Source organism: Sinocyclocheilus grahami, unplaced genomic scaffold, assembly GCF_001515645.1.
Source record: "Sinocyclocheilus grahami isolate Dianchi unplaced genomic scaffold, SAMN03320097.WGS_v1.1 scaffold604.1, whole genome shotgun sequence".
Lineage (NCBI taxonomy): Eukaryota > Metazoa > Chordata > Actinopteri > Cypriniformes > Cyprinidae > Sinocyclocheilus > Sinocyclocheilus grahami.
In genome coordinates this window covers 25,298-42,790 of record NW_015505783.1, presented here as the reverse complement: position 1 = coordinate 42,790, position 17,493 = coordinate 25,298, and the positions used below count along the sequence as shown (strand labels likewise).

Sequence of the window (17,493 nt, the reverse complement as noted above, 5' to 3'; positions counted from 1 at the left end):
AGAGGACCTACAATAATGTACAGTATTTGAAAAATAATGTGTTTTTTGAACATTAAAGCATGTCAACATATTCTATTACACCAAATACACAAAAATAATGATCTTTAAAAAAGCATCATATGACCCCTTTAAAATGCACTTTAAGGTTAAACTTTTTTTATTGTATTTTTTTACATTATTACAAAGTGCATTTTAATTTGTTAAGAAGCAAAGTGAACTCTCTTTGAGGACACTTAAGTGGCCTTTTATTTCAGTAATATTTTATTATCTGCAAATACAGCTTTAAAAATATCCTTTTAAGTACATTACAGCACACGTCTTTTTCACAAGGGGATGGCACTTAATTGTGTGTAGCTGGTAATTAAGACAAAGGTTTGTGCTCTGATATTGTGTGCAAGAGTGGCACAACTCTTTTGTCTGAAAAAGAAAGTCTGCCTCTGCACATTTTATTAGAACATTTTCCAAACGGACTAATTACAGTGATTAGACCCAGTGTAACCTGTCAGGGGGTCAGGAAAACAGTGACATAAATTGTGAATAACTATTATAATAATTATAGATTACCATAAAACAAGATTGTGTTGTAACCTGAACTGCTTACTGCAAAGCATGCTGAATCTACTGCTGTATTGTTTTATGATTATGAGTTTTAGATTATCCATTCAGCTAAGTGTACCAAAAAGAGGGTGTTTATAGTTGTATACTGATGTTGAGATATTTCGATATAAACTAGGGAGAAAGTCTGTGTAGATTATAGCTCTCAACCTCCTTCATGAGACGCACGGGAAGTTATTTTCAGAGGCACCGAAGGACTTCTCACATATCCTGGTTAACTGCTTTTCCAGTCACACTTTTAATTTGGGGATAAATTCTCACTATTAACTATGTCTTTTACCTCAATAAACTCCTAATTTGCTGCTTATTAATAGTAAGTAAGGTAGTTATGAAGTTTAGGTGTTGGTTAGGATTAAGGATGTAGAATATGGTCATGCAGAATATGTGCTTTATAAGTACTAATAAACAGCCAATATGTTAATAACAGGCATGCTAATAAGCAACTAGTTAATAGTGAGAATTGGTCCCTATAATAAAGTGTTACCAAAAGCTCTCATCAGAACCAACCGCAAGGGAAAAATCCATTCCATGCACAGATTATCCAGCTCTTTTGTTTTGATAAAAACTGTGAACTTACCACCGGTGAACCCATTCACAAACAATGGTAGGACCTTTTAAGAGTAAAATAATCCAGATATCATTACACAGGTCCGGCCGGTGATATTATTGGCCTCTATTGTTTTAGTTCAGCACTGGTTGTGGAGTGCGTCTGGAGCTCATGTAAAGGATAATCCTGCAGTGTTCCACTTGAATGGCTTAGACGGCATGAGGCGAGGGGTTACGGGGAGGAGCGCGAGAGAGAGAGAGAGAGAGAGAGAGGGTGTGATCACACCAGCACACTGGGGAACATTGTGATGGAAAGCTGCTGGGTTGCTCTGGTGAGGAAACGTTTGTGCACTTGTTTTGAGTTTTTAAGATGAAGCTGTGGAACAAGGCATTTTGTCAAATGAAACTCAACAACCACAAACAATCACACCAGTTAAACCAGTCAAGATGACAAACGACAGAAAGGATGCTTTCACTCTTTAGGAAAGCAATCTCAAGCAGCCAACCTTCAGCAGTATTCAGTAAACATCGCTGCTTTAAAGCAGAACTGCAGTCATCATGTCTGCATTAGGAAATTAGTATCTAGCCTTGTGAAAAAGAATGTGCACTTGTAATTTACTTCAGATTTTAAAAGCATGTTAACTGTACTTGCAAAAATATATAATGTTAATGAAATAAAGGCCACTTAAGTACTTAAACCAAAGAGTGTACACTTTCTAAAACACTTTTAAACACACTTAAGTGCACTTTGTAAAAATATCAAAATGCCTGGAAAATCTGCACCCAAGTCCACGTGGTAGCAGCACAAACAAGACGGTTTGCCTATCGTCACGATGCTTCATTAATGCATCTAATTAAACCTGCAAGCAGCCAGAGAAATAACACCAGCTTCCTGAAGAGAGGCCTCCACAGGTTTGGAGTCTAACAGAGGTGACAACCCAAATCAATCCACTAATGAAATGAGGGAATAGTCAGGTGAACTGAAGGGACAATGGTCTGTTTCTATATATGTTTTATTTCCATGTGATTGTTGTCTGCAGTAGCAGCTGTTGGGCTAAAATGCGAATCCACAAAAAAAGTTATACATTCAGTACCTCAGACTTGAATCATTTTGATGGTTGAAAATTGCCTTATTATGGATTTTACATACAGAACTTTATTAAATATGTACATTTTAAAAACATTATTATATATAATTCTAATTAATGTGTTAAATTGACAGCCCTAATATACTATATGCTTGGCAGATATCTGCAGCTATTTATAGTGCATTCAAGCTATGAATTTTTATCAGTAAGCGAACTCCCTGTTAAACAGGCCTGCAGCCTTGCTGTCTCTAGCACTGTGATCTACCAGTTGAGGTAAAGGAGCACTAAAGAAATCAGCATTAAATGCTAAAGGACGTTCTTTAGGGACAGAGGGGGGAGATGGGATCAGGACACATAATAATTGGGACTCTGACTTGCGCTGCCCACGTGAGAGCCATAATTCATTTCTGCAGCTCATTCACTTGATACTGCACCGCATTTGTTACAAGAACTAGTACATGTTGTCAGTTTCTTGGAGTGAGCTTATTAGGAAGGGTTTCTTTGAGAAAAAAAAAAAAAAGGGAGAGAGGCCGATCCCGCAGGTGAGGTCTGGCTACAGTCCATTATCTAAGCAGCTCAGAGCAGAGACGCCACAGCTAATATCTGAGGAGCTTACAGCATGTAAGAAAAGCATGCTGGCAGTTGCCAGGAGACAGCGCTCACTCAGATAGAGCTTTCAGCAGAAGCGGCCTGATTGGCTGAGCCGTGATCAAACAAATCATGTGACTAGAGGTTTAGGGGGTCTGATGTAATGTGGAAGAACGGCCATTAAGAGATTAATCATCAGAGAGAGTGTGTGTGTGGGTTGTTTGCGATCCTCTGGAAGCATGATTGTTAGCAACGTCTATGATTTTGTGATTTGATAAGCACAGGTAAGCCAGCATTGAAGACTGCTTTTGACATGATATTGGGAGATAAGATGTTCAGTGGTTTATCCCAAACTCACACACTCGTAATGCTGCTCCCATCAGGTTATTGGCAAGAGAAGACATGGCCAAAATCAAGACACCAGAAATGGAAAGAGAAACAGGAGAAGTATGAGAGGTGTAGATGGCCGACTTTCTAGGCTACATTACCAAATATTTGTAATTTCACTGAATCTCCTTGCAGTTCTGTCACAGTGTCAACGCTCCTCACTGAGAATAGAGTCACCAACACAGTAGCTATGTTTCCATCCAAAAATGTGATTTTAACTTTTTTTTTTGCGAATAAAGCCCAGTTTCCATACAATGAGTCAAAGAGAACAAAATCATCACTTCCTGATAAACTGGCACTAAATATCACCAAGAAAAGTAGTTGAAGCCACTGAATATAATAATTTTCATAAATGATCAATTAATTTCGCCTCAGAGCGAGCAGACAAAACACAGTAAATGCGATAATTGCTTTCGGAGGTGGATACCTGCTGTTTGGGAACACAGTCGTGTATTGACGCTTTTCCACGGCATGGTACGGTTTGGCTACGGCTCACTTTTGAGGTGTTTCGAGTCGTGCCGAGCCGAGTCCTACCACGCAGTGGAAAAGCACCATAAGACAATTATACAGAAATACTTTGACGACAGACTTTGCTCAGGCATTACAGAACGACCATAACAACATTTCAGATACTGTGCAACGAGATCGGTCAGCTGGTTATTCAAGTTATCCCATCCCATCGTGCAGTCACATGACTTTTTGATGAGCATGGTGGAATTTATTTGATAAATGTATTTCCATCATAGTTTATGCACATTCTTTCTTATCGGATAAAAAGTTTATCCTACTCAATTGTTGCGCATATGTTTTTTATGCACATTTTTATAATTAACGCGCATCTTGGCTTTTCCATCCAGCGTTTTAATGCGATATTCCAAAATGCGCATAAATATAGGTGGATGGAAACATAGCACGTGACAAGACCAGAGGAAAAAGTAGGTTGAAGATGGAGCACACTGGCTTCACAAAGAGGGTAAGTCACAGAAGGTCATTACTGAAAGGGCTGGCTGTTCACAGAGTGCTGTATCAAAACATATTAAATGCAAAGTTGACTGGAAGGACGGAAATGGGTAGGAAAAGGTGCACAAGCAACAGGGATGACCGCAAGCTTGAGAATACTGCCAAGCAAAGCTGATTCAAACTCTTGGGAGAGCTTCATAAGGAGTGGACTGAAGCTGGAGTCAGTGCATCAAGAGTCACCACACTCAGACGTCTTCAGGAAAACTTCTGAAACCGAAACAACGTCAGAAGCATCTTACCTGAGCTAAGGAGAAAAAGAACTGGACTGTTGCTCAGTGGTCCAAAGTCCTCTTTTCAGATAAAAGTAAATTTTACATTTCATTTCGAAATCAAGGTGTGGAGTCTGGAGGAAGACTGGAGAGGCACAGAATCCAAACTGCTTGAAGTCCAGTGTGAAGTTTCTGAAGTCGGTGATGATTTTGGGAGCCGTGACGTCTGCTGGTGTTGCTCCATTGTGTTTTATCAAGTCCAAAGTAAATGCAGCCGTCTACCAGGAGATTTTGGAGCACTTTATGCTTCCATCGGCTGACAAGCTTTATGGAGATGCTGATTTCCTTTTCCAGCAGGACTTTAGCACCTGCCCACAGAGCCAAAACCACTTCCAATGATATTACTGTGCTTGATTGCTAAACAATACTCGGCAGAGGGAAGAGATCAGAGTGAATTTTAAATAGGGAGTGAGTCATATGAAACAGCTGTGTGCAATCAGTGCTGTGTGCAATCAGTGCAATGAATGATGGGATATGTAGTCCGGGGTGATATGCAACAGGGTGTAGTGCGAGAGTCAATGAAAATGGAAAGGGTGACCTCTGATGGCTAGCAGACGGAAGTTCATGGACCGGATTCATGACAACACCCTATTTTTGTTTGTTTGTTTTTCTTCTTTTTTTTCTCGTTTCTATATAAATGGTCGGTAACACTTTAGTATAGGGTCTGTATCAAATTCTCACTATTAACTAGTTGCTTATTAGCATGCCTATTATTAACATATGGCTGTTTATTAGTGCTTATAAAGCACATATTGTGCATGACCATATTCTACATCCCTAATACCTAAACTTCACAACTGCCACGCTAACTATTAATAAGCAGCAAATTAGGAGTTTATTGAAGCAAAAGTCACAGTTAATGGTTTGTTAATAGTGAGAATTGGACCTTAAAATAAAGTGTGACCAAACCGTCTATAATATTACCATTTGATACCATCACTATGCTGATCTACAGCATTTTTGAAAGAGTGGACTGGAAAAGCCACTCAAGAGACTATAAGTTATTTTAAATAAGTGGTCAAAGTTACTTCTACAACCACTCTGTATACATTTGTGGATTATGTTTGTATATTGTATATATTATTGTTTTATATAGTGTATATACTGTACATAAAAGTATACTATTATTTGTAAAGTGTCTAAATGCGTATACTGTTATTTGTTAAATCATGTCAATTGTATTCTGCACTGTCTGGAGCACGCTCCCAAGCTTTTCACTCACCACGGCACACGTGCTGTTGGTGATGTGGCAATAAAAGTGATTTGATTTGAAACTTTGTCTGGTTAGCATGGTCCAGTTAGCACCTGCTGGTAGATTTGGTAACTACACTATTCTCATCTTCCTTCATTGATGGCCATTCAAAAAACTTTACATTCTGACAAAATAAAGCATTTGGACAATTTTGCAAGAAAAATAGACTGTAAGGTACAAATCTTGTAAATGATTTTTGAAAGATCTTAAAAGCATAAAATAGACTTTTACAACCTGTCTGCTGCCTTTGATATCGGACAGCTTACGATTCTCTGGATCGGTGTACATTGAGGTTTCATCTTCCTATCAGTGTTATCATGATTTCTGAGCCATTAGCAAAGATCAAAACATTCACACTACTTCCAGGACGGCCATGTACAAGCTGTCAAACTGCCATTAAGATAAATGGGAATGCTAACTAGCTCTCTCCAAGTGACGTAAACACATCTGATTCTATCATTAGCTAAGCATACAATTTGACCCAAAAACAAGAACATGGAGCATACGCACATACTGGTTGCCATTTTTATGTATTAAACTGTTGCAGTAACATGTCTTAGTCATTTATTTTTGTACTATTTTTCATCTGCCATCATGGATGAATCTTTTTCAGTGAGCTCATAATGGGATCACATGATGGTAATATACAATATTGTCTCAAATGTTGAGCACAATGAAACATTTCTACTTCTAATTTGAGACAGGCTTTGAGTGGAGAGTGTGCTTGCTATGCTTATCTCAACTCAATTGACATTGATTCTGAGGAGATGCTGAGGAAGAGACTTGGGACACAAAAACAATTCATGTCACAAGGTGAGGGTTTGATCTGGAGTATGACTTACGGTTTGATTTGGTTTGGTTTGATTGAATAATGACTTTTGGTTGCCTATCATTTACCAGACCTTTTTTAACCAATGAGATTTACAGTTCATTTAATATAGATACACAGTGACCCTGGAAGAAGCTAGATGCTAAGTGTCTCGCCCTAGGGCTCAATATTGAAAGGTTATGTTCCTGGACTAAGCCCAAGTTAGACTAGTGTTTTCAGCAATAATGGAAAAACACACATTTTACTGAATACTTATGCTGCGAGGTTTAGCAGAAAAGACTACTCAGCTTAGAAACATAATCGACGGTCTTCAGCTTTCCAGCGCTATGTTAATGGAGAAAGTCTATGTAGGTAAGAAACAAAAGTGTTAATTTCTCCATTAACATATAACACTGCTTGCTTATACTTGCTTATATTTCTATATCAGCATCTGGAACAACTGTTTAGTATAAAAGCAGTTTGCAAGTAGAACCCAAACTGAATGAGGCAGAGCAAATCTTCAAAAGGTGAAGCTTAAATCATGCCAGAATGGGCGTTCTTGACAAATAAAGAGAAAGAGTGGTGGTTGCTTATGATATAATGGTGTGATCTTCAACTTCATAATGAAATCACATTAATTCTGATACATGTCTCTCTGTAATTTAGAGAAAACTCATAATCTTTTATTTGAACCCAAAACAATTGGTTGTGCAAGATGGATTAATTTCATTTCCTCATCACATTCTGCTACAATATTAAAGCTGCATACTGATAAAACCACATCAATGCACCGCAAGTTGCTTTAAACAAAGGCATCTGCCAAATGCTTAAATACAGCTTTTCACAAAAGATTAGTTAAAATTTAATTGTTTGGCCCAAAGTGTGGTATGTTTCTCAATTCATTCAATGTTTTTTCTAAGACTCAACTTTATAAGACAAGCAACTCAACAAAGAGAAATACTAGTTAGTTTCATATAATGCATTAGTTTCATATAATGATAACTGGCTATGAACAAGAACAATGACATCCATTTTTGTATGTATATGTGCAATTTGGGAAATATCTGCTTTACCATTTGTGCAGAATGTAAGTTCATTGCTCTCATCCTAACCACTAATCCAAGAGCTTGTGTAGCATGGAAACTCCTCATGATGGTTCATTGTCTTTTCAATGCATACACAGTTTGTGTATTTGTGACTGACTGTCAGTTCCACCTGTGGGTTGTGAATTGCACCCATCCTCTTCATTACAAATACCCCCATCAGAAGACTCTTGAGAAGTCGCTGCTCTAGCTGTTTTGCTGAGAGACACACTCTATTGAGTCTTTGTCAGTTTGTTTCGTTTGCTCTCTGTGGAGCACTTACAGCATCTGTACTGAAGCAGCAGTTTCCCTTTTAAAACTTTTCCCTTTTTTTGCTGCTTTTTAATGAGCTTGCTCTGTTGAACATCTTTTCCAAGCATCAGTTCAGATTCTTGTGTTAGAAACAGGATACGTTTGGGACCTCTCTGGTTTTTATGTTCATAAGTCCACTTCTTTCTTGGTATGGCTCCCTCAACAAATCACACCTGATCTTTATGAACAATACAGACCACATTTTCTCTCAGACAACATAGGGTAAATATATTTCTTGGCTAATATTTTACATGAAATGCCTCAACATCTTCCAAAGATACTCAACAAGAACTATGAAGACCTACTTGACAATATTAATATACATCAAATCTAAATCTTTCCACAAGAACTCATAGCAGCAACTGATCCTCAAGAAAATATTTGTAAAGTCACTCAGTTACCCAAGAAACCTTTTTCAATAGTCATTTCAATACATCTAAAAATGGTAATGCTATTTATCAACAAACCGTTTCTAAAAGAACCAAACATCTTCAATGATGCATACTTGCATCACCCATCTGCATCAGTTTTTATTTTCTACATACTTTTATCATGTCTGTTATTATAGATAGCCATGTGGCCAGCACTAACTATTAGAAACTAAAGATCTAGATCTACAGTATATTGATCTGCTTGCCTTGCCTATAGTTCAGAGTTCTCCAAAATAATAATCTGTGCATGGTAGACATATTGCAATGGGTTTAGGGGACTTTTCTAGGTCTTTGTTACAGTGTGTGCATGGTTTCGTCTGCTCTCTTGGTGGTTTATCCATGTTTTATGTGCAAGATCAATGTCTGGGCATGTTTCTGCACAAGCCTCTCAAAGGTCTTCATGATGCATGAAGAGAGAGCAACTTGTCCTTGTAGCATGTAGGCCAAGGATGACTATTGAGGTTCCTCGTCTGCAGCTCCAAACTATTCAAGGACAGGCACAGTACTGAAAGAGGTAGATGAGATACTGTTGGACCCATCAGAACTGGATGCCACTCATGGGCACCAAGACTGATTCTGTCAAGCTTGTTCCTCCAGTATCCCAAGCTCTCCCAGATATTGAGTTTAGAAGTTTTTTAAAAATGCAGTACGAGTAGAGTTACCCTCAGGAGTAGCCTCACTAGCTGAAGACATAGGAAGGAGGGATGGAGGATGTGAGGGCAGGAACATGGCTAAGAAGACCAAAGACTAGGAGTCAGATCTGCTGAAAAACTCATTCATAATAGGCCTAGTTCCAGTCTGTATCTCCATCGTGTTGCTCAGTTGGTCCGCCAGTGACCCCCTATCATCATTATCTCCAGACCTTACACTCTTACAAATAAAGGTGCTTCACGATGCCATAGAAGACACTTTTTTTGTCTAAATGGTTTCATAAAGAAACTTTAACATCTGTTTTGTTTCACAAAAGGTTCTTTGTGGCGAAAGAAGTTTCTTCAGATTATAAAAAGGTAAGAAAGAGATGGTTCTTTAAAGAACCTTTGACTGAATGGTTCTTTGTGGAACCAAAAATGCTTCTTCTATGGCATCGCTACGAAGAACCTTTTAAGCACCTTAATTTTTAAGAGTGTAGGATGCTCCGGTTCTGGTTTGGCAGGTTACGCAAACTTGTTTGGAGTCCTTCAATCAGTCCTCACCATGTGATTAGCAGAAATCCACTCTTAAAATTCTCATGACTAGTAATGTTCACTACCTCAAATTCATTACTGTTATGGCCAACCATTGAATCATGAGCATCAAGTTGTACATAGCTACTCAGTTGAAAAATTTAATTAAAAAAATTAAAAATTAAAAAATGAAATTGGCAAGGATCAATGTTGAGCATGAAACATGATTGACCCTCCTGAACAGGCTGGAGGGAGAGCAGAAGAGCATAGCATAAGATGGTGTCTCTTTGGGGGGTAGATGCCCTATGTAGAGTGTGTGGTCTGGATTAAGGGAGCACCCTGGACAGATAATGTGAGCACAAGGAAAGTAGCATCTGAACCTCTTACTATAAAGCTGTCAGATCGATCATCAAGTCTGACGTAGAAGAATGTCAGTCTCTCCTTACCAGTTTTGCATTTCTCAGTCAAGACAAATTCCAGATAAGCTATGCATAACTTCTTAACATTGCTGTTCCTTCCCAATATGCTGAGTGCTTGACGCACAATGCTTACTGTATAAAAGCCCAACTTCACATAATCGATGAACCCCAATTAGCAGCTGCTATGCTTGACATCACTCACTCACAGCCACTTTCAGCCATTTTCTTCGTGAAGACAACAAGAGTATCCTGAACTAACCAACGTGAACTTGTGTACCTTGAAGTCCAGCAGCGAATACTTACTGTAGGTCAAGCAATGCAAATCAGCCAGTGGTTCAGCTGGCGCTCCCTACCTCATAAACACAGCTAAATGCTGCATCAGTGACTTCTCTACATTAAACTTTCTTCTAATTAAAAAAAAAAAAGATTAGGTCTTTAATGATTAATCAGATTAGTTGAGTAGTGAAGTCTGTAACTAATTAATTTGGTCATTAAATAGACATTTAGCAGTCATTGACGTGTGTTGCTGCAGTTAAAGCTATTCCTATTCAAATCATCGATCTTATTGTCTCTAGCAAAACAAATCATTACAGCGCCAAGTGAACCGTGTTCGACAACTCACCAAACTTTTGTTCAGGCTCGTTAGCTCTCAGTAACTCTTGTGCAAATGTAAGTGTTTATTGAAGTAGCATTTGTACATGCACAGGTTTTGCAAATTTTAGCTAATTGGTAATTTTATGGATAAAATTATCAGATATTGGAGGCAGGTCATCTTGGAACAACTCAATAGCTAAATGGCTTATCTGTTTTTGTGTGGCTAACACAAGAGGGCACCTGCAAAAAAAATAAAAAAGACGAAACACAAGAAGCATAAAGTGTAACAGATGGCTTTTGCTATTTAATCTATTTATAAAAAGATCGCTGTCCTTCTGGGTATAAACATGCAAGTATATATCTTATTTTTTTGCAGAGCCACAAAAGAGAGATATATTCTTTATTTGTCTTACGTTTTAAAAATAAGCTATAGTAATGTAATATTCTCAAAAAATTGGCTACAACCTGACTACAGTGCAACTAAGCAGCAAAAGTAATTAAATGCCATTACAACAAACGGAAGCATCCAGTAGGTGTTTCTTCTCAGTGTAAAGCAGTGGCAAGGCCAGGTAACGGTCAGAGTGCCACTGGTCAACTCAGACTGAAGCCACAACCATTCACATCTGATTCAGTTCTGAATAGTTCAGGCTGATTTCAAACTATATGTGCAACAGGAACAAGAAGAAAACTGTATATTTAATCAGTTTCTCAAACAAAGATAATGGCTATGGTAAAACGTTGTAATCATATGGAAAAGAGCAACCAACACAGTCTTCAGAATGTGACTCTTGTGTGAAGAAATGGATAAACGTAATGGTGACATTCAATAATCACACAGAGATGTGCAGTTTACACTACAGCACATGACAGGCACCTCAAAGATGCAGCACACACAACATCAGTGCAAACAGCACAGTAAACAGTAGCACAGCACAGTAGTTTGCATGAGTCATTCATGCTGCAGTGCATGCTGGGGTCCACAGTCCTGCCACTGGAGAAAAGGAACTGACAGCTGCCTAAGGGATGCGCTCAACACTCCAGACACATGAATGTGGTTGGCTCCACCCAAGAACTAATCAGATTTGTTTATATATAACTTTTTGTCAATCAACTCTGTAGAAAGTCATCATATATAGAATATAGAAATATGCCTACACTGCAAAAAAAGAAAAGAAAAAAAGATGACAATGGGGTAAGAAAAATAATTCTAAGAGAAAGCAACTCTGTAAAAAATGACCGTGAATTTAACGGTAAAAGACTGTAAAAATGCTACAGTAAAAACCTGTTAAATGGTTAACGGTAAATTCCCCTACTATATACGGTGAAAAACTGTATTGGACATTACATGTATTGGACATTAATTTTACGGTAGTATACCGTTTTTGGAAGTGGAAAATACATTAAATTGACATTCCCAGAATTCCCTGCGTTACATTTCAAATTTGATGTTTTTTTGTTGAAATAACTATGTTTCTTCTTAGTTTGTTCTTATCAGTTTTGTATATTAGGGTTGTGTGTTACACCTAATGTTGTTAAATGAATGTTTATTGCATTATTTCAGCTTCATGTGTGTTACCGTGATGGTGTTTGGTGTTTGTGTAAATGACTCTGTGCACCTTCTATATATGTTATTATTTAAAAGCTGTTTGTGATGGGTTTTGGTTCATCATGTGACTTTCTCATCACCTCCTGCATTTGGTGGTTATCAGTGTATTACAAAGGTACAAAACAGATTTCAGTACTTCAATAGGTTGGTATATTAACATTATATCAGTTAATGAAATTACGGTATTTAACTGTACATTTAAGTTAAAACCGTAAAACCTAAAACGTTGCTACCGTATTTTTTACGGTAAAATTCCGGCAACCACAGCTGCCGGTTTTTTACCGTAAAGCTTTAAGCAAAAAACTAACAAAATTGTAATAATTTTTTTTTTTTCTGAAAACAATACCTAATATATTGTCATTTTGCTTCTCAAGTAAATGTATCTTGATTCAAGAATGTTTAGATATGTATACTATAAAACAACAAAAATACTATGTAACGTCAATATGGAAAACAGTGCTAAAACTATTTTAAAAATATATTTTACATTAGTTTGCTTTCAGCAGACTATCCTGGCATTTAGTGTATTCTTTGGTTGGTTTATTATTCTCTCTCTCAACATGATTCATAAGTGACCAAGCAGATAAAGGATTTTATTATTTCAGTCCAAACAAATGTGTGATCCTCACGTAAACTGTACATTTATGAGGGAAAAGGTGTGTTTAATAAACATTCAGAAACTAAAAAAGAAAAAGAAAAAGTCTGATTTATTTTTAACAACATCCCTGATCGTTTCAGTCTGATCTTTACAGTTTGTGCAAAACATTTCAGTTACTATGTATGTAATGCAGCTATACAAAGAGGCTATTGTTGAAGGATGTGACATTTAAAATTATATTTGGAATGACAGTAAACTTACGGCAGTGTCACCTATTACACACATTTTTTTAAATTATGTGTTCATTTTACAGAAACTTTTATTATAAGCAACACACAAGATGTAAGTGGTACAAGACAAGTGATTCGCTAGGAGATAATTAGCTTAGAAACGATGCAAGGGCACAAACTATACAACAAAACTTTACTGGACAATTCTCCGCTCCACAAGGCAAAATGCATCTTATCTGGAATATACTCTTATGATCATCTAGAAAATAACCACTAACTTGTTCTATAATCGCATTAAGGAACATGGATTCAAATTCCCATCACTTTATATAAAGGACAACACAGAGGACTCATGATTTGGATGTTGCACTTCGCTGCAGTTAGTTTGGTCATGTTCCCTGAAAAAACCCACCGTACTATTGAGTGTTAAGCATGAATCTGACATAGAACTGCTCCAGTAAGACATGTAATTGAAGAAGTGATGTTGATGTTGCACCCCTAAGAAGACAACACTACGTCAAAAACAAAAGAGAGTGGCCAAGAGGTTAAAAAGGCTGTCTACAATAGCAGAGAGGAGAGTTATGAAGGTGTTGCGGTGCAACCGGAAGATCCCTGCAAGGAATGAGCCATTTGCCCTTGAGCGAGACACATAACCCCGGGTTACTCCGGGGGACTGAAGCTGTGAGCTCATGAAAGTCATGGGAAAAAAACACCTACCATCACGAATAAACACTTCACAATCGCACATATTTCTCCCGTCTCTTCTCTTCTTAAATTAGGCTTTTGAAATGAAAGATGAGCTATAAAATGTTGTTATCATCTCGGATGAATGTACCGACAGCGTTAGCTTGAAGCTACGATCATTCATTAGTGTTTAAGATGAGATCTCAGATCCATTCAGTCAGTGTTGTCTGTGAGATCTCAACGCATCTGCTCATAATATGGCTGCGTTGACATCAGATCCTTTTAATGACATAAAACAATGATCTTCCAGCAGAACACAAAACATAATTAAACTCTAAATGGGAAAAGCTTGATTCCTCTTTGTTGTGTTGTGGTACATATCCATTCAATACAATTGCAAATGCCGGAAAACAGGATAATAAAGCCTGATAATGATATAATGACGTGTCTCAAACTGCCACACAGAACTGTTGCAATGTCTGAGAAAATGTCACGAAACTTTGTTTCACATATTTCTGACAACTCATGACAGTGCTGTCATTTTGGCTGCAACAACATGCATGTACATGTGAATGGAAATGCTAGCTAAAGACATTTTCTAAGCTCTTAATGTCATATATTAGAGTAGACGTGGATGCATCACTTTTAATGATAAAGAAGGCACATGTGGTTTCAGCACCGCGGACAGCTCCAACACGCCAGCCAATTCAATACACAACAAAACAAAGAGATATTCATCCAGGCTATTGAGCTAAACAGTCAAACTACACTAGCATTGAATTTGTTTTTTAATTAAACAATTAAATATCCTAATGAACCGATTTCTTTTAAGTGAATAAAAAACAAAAAAACAGTGACCTCTCAACTTGAGCTCTCGTGTGTGTATCAAAACGATAGCCTATATGTGTATAATAAGAGTATAATATTTGCAGCCATGAAGGAGATGCCTGATAGATGCGGCCTGCATGAATGTAGCAGTTTGATTGGCTAGAAAACCACGGGGGGCACGTCCATCAGTCTTCTGTAGATCTGCAGTGTCTTGAGGAGCTTCTGAACGTTACGCACCACACGCGTTTGCCACGTACAGGCTTTCCGTGCATTATAACATGGTTAAGGAAGGAGACATGCTGGTCTAAAGCATTAATTATCCTTATATTATACCGTTTCACAAAAAGAAAACCCAAATGCATTCATATCTCGAGCTGTGTGGTGGTGAATGTCTCCGCAGCGTGTGCTGATGGCTCCTGCTCTTCTTCATCGATGACTGTCAAGTGTTGTTGTTGTTGCTAGCTGTTACATAACGACCAGTCGGGATGCCTTCATTGAGTCGCACTCAATTTTATTGCAAACATGCCCGATGCCTTTTCATTTTAATCCTGCATTGGATAAAATAGCCCCAAGCAGATTGATATTTCTATAGCTCAGATGTGATTCCTTCAGTGATATTGTCTTTGTTTTGTTTACCACTCCTCGCCATCTGCCTAAAAGCAACGCCAACCAGTAGTGCACTTGAAGAAAAACCATCTGTATCAATGAAAGCATAGCTGATATGTCATGATTGATGTTCATAAGCTTGGAAATAACATTCAGGCGAGCCTGATTATCAACATGGCCTTGCTCAGATTTGTCTTTGGCTAAAATGATTCATTTGCGCTGCTGGCTATCCAACGTGACATTGCTTTGCGTGAAATTCCCGACATTTTAATAACGACAGTCACGTTTTTTTTTTTATGTAAAACATGTCTATTTACTCGCTGGATGCATAGCCTGGATTTAATATTTATAAATATAATACCAAAGCAATAACGACGCACCTGAATCGCTCGCTAGCTATATTTATTTTATATATTTCGTCGGTGTTTAACATGATGCCATGCACGAAATACACCTCAAACAAGCACCAAAAGCGACTATTTAGGATAGAACAGAAGGCTTGAACAGAAGCACTTTTACACAAAGCAATGCCCGGGTCAAATATGCACCACACAGTGATATTCAGCATAAGCCGTAAGATGAAAATATGATTGTTTCCTACCGAGAACGATGTGGGAGCGCTCGTTCGCAGCGATGGAAGGTGACCCCGCGCCAGATCCCGAAGTGCGCAGCGATGTGTGCGCTCTCCGCGGGAGGGGGTGGTTCACATGCGCGGTGCCCAGCGACCGGGAGCCTCCGCCAACCACGACGCCTTTCTCAGGGATGCGAGAAAAACACGCCACTGATATCTTACGCTGGGGGATTTCTACAATCCAGCCCGTGGTTTAGAAGAACTATATTATTCATGGATTGTTATTTCCACTGTATCATGGGGGTACAATTATGTTTTATCTCTCTCTCTCTCTCTCTCTCTCTCTCTCTCTCTCTCTCTCTCTCTATATATATATATGTGTGTGTGTGTGTGTGTGTGTGTGTATATACTGTACATACATCTACAGAATTGGTCCAAAGTCACAGTTGGAAACGTCTTGAGAAAAAAAAAAGTATATTGTTCCCCCAAAAAAATTATAATATCCAATGTGCACTTTACTAGTATTTGTGCAGTTAAATCTCATATTGTATTTTGAGAAGGTTTTGGAATATTTGTCCTCTTCTCCAAATATGTCACTACCGAAACAGTAATATTAATTTAATTAGAAGGGTTATATTAACCTATTAAGATTTTGCTTACATCTATATTGTGTATATATATATATACGCATTACAAGTAATGTGAGTTATGTAATCAGATTACTTTTTTCAAGTAACTAGTAAAGTAATGCATTACTTTTTAATTTACAAGAGAATATCTGAGTTACTTTTTCAAAAAAGTAATGCAAGTTATTTTTTCCAATTTATTGACTGACAGCTCTCCTGTCCTCATGTTGAGAGAAAAACGTCTTGAGAAAAAAAAAAAGTATATTGTTCCCCCAAAAAAATTATAATATCCAATGTGCACTTTACTAGTATTTGTGCAGTTAAATCTCATATTGTATTTTGAGAAGGTTTTGGAATATTTGTCCTCTTCTCCAAATATGTCACTACCGAAACAGTAATATTAATTTAATTAGAAGGGTTATATTAACCTATTAAGATTTTGCTTACATCTATATTGTGTATATATATATATACGCATTACAAGTAATGTGAGTTATGTAATCAGATTACTTTTTTCAAATTTTTTGTGAGTTAATTATTAGCTTCTCACGAAGCCCCTGCAGTTACTTCACAAATAATAATGTTTAATCCACTTCATGTTGTTAATTACAACAAATGGAGTAGATTGTCTTACTCTTTGTATTTTTATATCAATATGGATACAAGATTGTCCTATTTAAAGCAATGTGATAAATGAGTTAAGTAATCTAAAAGTAGTCAGATTATATTATATGTAAGGGATAATGTACATCCAGCCGGTTGTTATCTCAGAATAAACCTCGACAGGGTGATCAGGAGTCTTGTATCAGCCTGAAGGGGGTTATTCTGCTATAACAACTGGCTGGATGTACATTATCCCGCTTATTACACGGCTACTTGGCACATAAGTAAATAATTAGACACGAAATATTGATTTGAGTTGAAATATCTGAACGCAAAGCTTCCGTGAAGACATTTCACCACAAAAATAATTAAGGCAATAAAAGAATTAAGACGAAAATGTTTTAAAACCTTACCACATTTGTCTGTACGAAAGGAGAGCGAGGCCGCGATACCAGGATGACATTATTAAATAATTGTACACCATTTTGAATCGAGTTTTAATATTTTACTAGCTACACAAACGCAAAGCTTCCACCAAGAAAAAACAGTTCAAGCAAGAGTACAGCG

At 37.6% G+C, this 17,493-nt stretch overlaps 1 protein-coding gene across 2 annotated transcripts in view; it reads right to left on the bottom strand.

Annotated features, from left to right (window-relative positions):
* Positions 1 to 15,868, bottom strand: part of LOC107557481 (protein kinase C and casein kinase substrate in neurons protein 1-like) — a 32,901-nt gene extending 17,033 nt beyond the window's left edge. Inside the window, exon 1 of one of the 2 annotated variants that reach the window (XM_016240904.1) lies at positions 15,728 to 15,868. The gene's annotated coding sequence lies outside the window, so the exon portion shown is untranslated. Of the gene's footprint in view, positions 1 to 1,192; positions 1,361 to 15,727 lie in introns of those variants that run through there. The other variant, XM_016240903.1, reaches the window with a different exon arrangement.
* Positions 15,869 to 17,493: the final 1,625 nt, after the last annotated feature.